Below are 3,645 nucleotides of genomic sequence, written 5' to 3' on the forward strand. Positions count from 1 at the left end.
CAGTTATCAGGACACTTTAAGAATGAACAGCCAAATTATGTAGGGAAAATCGATATTCCTAAACTGTCTAACTTCATGCATGTATCACAACTAGAACTGCTATTGTATTTGATTAATTTTATCATTTTCGTGGTTGGGGTGGACATTTAGAAAGTTGATTTTTTCGCAGAATGTCGCGTGCTGCTTCAATCGAGCCGACTGTGCGCCGCACCGACCGAGGGTCAAGTGGTAAGAAGATGCAGAAAAGGGAAAACAATTTGTGCAAACTAGGAAGAGCCCTAGAGGGAAAAGTCGGCCGATCGGCGTCGAAATTCCTTTCCCCGTGGCCAATCGGATTCTCCATCCCTCGCACAACTCGTTTTCCCCCCGTTTCTCCGTAACGTTTCTCTCTCCGCTGTTTCTGTCTGTTTCTCTCGAGTTCCCGTTCCCCCATCGTGGTACACGAGTCGAGTGTTTACTCGCGTGTTCGAGTTCTGTCAGTGTCGCACGCTCTCGCCGGCAAACAGATCGATCTTCGGGGGTCCGCGCGCGCGGTGCGGCGCGGCGCGGCGCGGCACAGAGCGGCGCCGCCGCTTTTCACCGATTTTCGCCCGGCAAACGACAAAACCGATCCCTCGGGACTCGGGAGAGCCACGGGCTCCGCGCCGCGGGTAAAACCGGATCGAACCCGAAAGACGACTTGTCCCGTGCAACCAGAACGTTTTAGAGAAGCCTGATCGAACCACGGCTTCGGAAGTTCCCTCTGCGCCGCGCCGAGCCGAGCCTTCCCTCCGATTGGTCCGCGGAATTTAGTGCTCGGGGGAACACGACTTTCGGTTTAATTCCGTCGAGATTCGCCGAGAGAGAGAGAGAGAGGAAGAGAGACGGTCTGAAGAGGGGTTCAACGATTGTTATGGGAATAACACGGCCCCGGATACCGACCCTGCAACCCGTGTTGCCGCTGATTTCTCGACCTCGATGTTTACTGCCCCGACGTCTTCCAAAACGACGCTTCGCAACGTTAGTATCGCACCGGGAGTTGCACGTTTGCGAACCCTGGCTCGACGAATATCGCAACAGTTCTTTGCGCTCGAGCTGGAATTTAGCACCGATGAAAACAATACTGATAGAACAAACATTCAAGCATTCCCGGTCCTACGTCGTGTCTGACTCGACATTAACTTTTGCACCAATAGTTACGTCACTAACTTATGTTAATGTGTAAAAGTGGAACACTTGTAATATTAGGTTAGCAAAGCTACGAACGAGAACGTAATTAAATTAGAGATGGGGAGAATGTCAATGACAAGCAGGCTGGAGAAATGTTTCGTGCCGGGAATTGATCATTCACGATTCTACGAGCGGTTCGAGGAACCGAAATTGTGTAGTAAAGCTGTTGGATCGATGATTACTAGATTTGATGGATTTATGAAAAAAAATGAGCAGCTGCGATTTGAAAGATGATATAGATCAAAGGACCTGAGGAGCGTCAATATATTGCTCTCAACAGAAAACCATGACGAATTAGCGACGGCTTTAGAACGGGGTGGACGTGTTAATGCTGCATAGAATTCAATAATGGTTTCGGAATTGGCATTGGTTATTCGATGAATGTCGACAATCGGTAACTCGACAAAGATTCTAATTCGTGGGAAGGAAATGTATAACTTCAAGCGCGTTTACGAAACAGAATAGCGAAAGTCTGTGACCGTGAGTAGAGAAATAATGTAGGGAATAACAATGGCAGGAAATAATTTACTATCGACGGAAAATGTGCGATTTCAAAAGCGAATGCCTCGCACTGTGGGAAATAATGTAAAGAATAAAAATACAAGTAAATAATTAACCGTAGCAGCTTGACGGTACGAAAAGCGAATTAAAGAACAAACAGGTAACGAAGAGCATAGAAAACAGTATAATTTGCCGAAGCTTGAGACAGGGGTTAAAAATAGATAACGGCAATTCCCTGTCAAATGATCCTCGAGAAAGACTGGCAACGAGACAACTGTCATCGAGAGCAGTATTCCGACGGAGGTTTGCAAACAGGGATTGCAGAGGGTTTGTTGCTCGAGGAGAACGGTCCAGAGGATCCGCAGGAGAAGTTACGGCTCGCGTATTCAGGACAGAGAAGGTTTCGTACCAGCAGGATTCGCAGTTTCCGAAGGAAAGTTCGAGCGGCAGAGCTGCCTGGCGGTCCGTCGCGGAAAAGTGCGCTCGGTTTTCCGACGCGTCTGGCGAAACAGCTCGGTGCTGGTTCGTGGTAAACGATTGACAAACACAGATAGGAAGGTGTACTTACATGTCCAAGTTGGGCCACGTTGAACGACCGGCCTAGGTAAGGACTGGCAGCGATGCGGCGACGCGTGTCAACGTCCGAGGACACGGCGTACCGTATCGTTCCGTTGTGTGTGTATATGTGTGTGTGTGCGGTCGTTGTCTTGTTCGGTGTGGCAAGTCAGATGAGACGGGGATCCTTTAGCGGGGCGTCGGTGCTCCTGCTCGTCATCTTGAGTCACTGGTACAAACACAGCGCACAGAGTAGTCCTCGATCAGCACCGGAGACGTTCTCACTGTTCCTCACGCAGGCCGAAACGAACGAACACCCCTGAACCATCCAGGAGGCAGTTCTGCACTGAACGACGCGCTCTCTCTCTCTCTTCTCGCCGACAGAGAGAGAGAGAGAAAGCAGAGTGGGTGAAAGGGCGACGTCGAGGACGCGGAAGGCAGGTCAGGTTTGCGCGCGCGAGATCGTCGACTCGGACGTCCGCGACGTCCACGACGGATAAACAGCGACGACGAGACCGAAGATGACGATGACAACCGATGCGTTGGACAACCGTCGACGACGATGACGACGACGCACAAGTCGGGGAGATCGAGAGCACCTGGACACGCAGCACTTGGACCGAGCCGAGCCGAGCCGAGCTGGCGAGCCAGAGGACGAGCGCACGGACGAACGAGGTGGTTCAGACCACCGGAGAAGGAGTAGGAGTGCGAAGAACGCCGGAGAAGAGGGGTGTACCGAGTGACGATCGGTGGGGAGCGATTTCGGGCAAGGGTGGCGCGCGAGGGTGGCCCCAACAGGGTGGCGAACGAGCCCCGTAGTTCTGCTCGTTTCCCCCGAAACCTCGCTCTCTCCGCTTGCTCGCCCGTTTGCCTGGTTGCCTGCCTTGCCTACCTTGCCTCTCTGCCCGTGCTCGTGTCGTCTACTCGCCTGTCCACCTGCCTAGCTGCCTAGCTGTCTAGTTGCCTACCTCCTGGCGTCGCCTGCCTCTGCCCGCTCGCCAGCCAGCTCGGTTTTGCTCACCCCTCTCCGGCACTGCCTCGATCCGCGCTTCCTACAGCTCTCACTCTCTCTCTCTCCCTCTCTCTCTATCTCTCTCACTCTCGCTTCTCTTTCTCTCCTCTCACCCCTCTTTCTCTCGCTCTCTCTGTCTCTTTGGCTGCGCAGGACCCGCCACGACCCGGCCAAACCCAGACAGCCAGCGTGTAGGTACCGCGGGCTCGCATTCGAGGTAGCTCCAGCCACCCCAGCTGCTCCATCCCCTCCAACCACCCCCGTATCTCCGCCAGGGACGTACACTCTCGGTGCTCGCACCCCGACGATCTTCACGGAATTTTCATTTCACGCCGGATCCAACCATTGACCCGTTACAGTCCGATCAT

General features: G+C 53.1%; 1 protein-coding gene across 1 annotated transcript in view; it reads right to left on the reverse strand.

Annotated features, from left to right (window-relative positions):
• Window positions 1-2,516, reverse strand: part of LOC143214060 (uncharacterized) — a 71,807-nt gene extending 69,291 nt beyond the window's left edge. The window contains exon 1 of the mRNA XM_076434617.1: window positions 2,279-2,516. The gene's annotated coding sequence lies outside the window, so the exon portion shown is untranslated. The remainder of the gene's footprint in view (window positions 1-2,278) is intronic.
• Window positions 2,517-3,645: the final 1,129 nt, after the last annotated feature.

This window comes from Lasioglossum baleicum, chromosome 12 (genome assembly GCF_051020765.1).
Source record: "Lasioglossum baleicum chromosome 12, iyLasBale1, whole genome shotgun sequence".
In the NCBI taxonomy this organism is placed as follows: Eukaryota; Metazoa; Arthropoda; class Insecta; order Hymenoptera; family Halictidae; genus Lasioglossum; species Lasioglossum baleicum.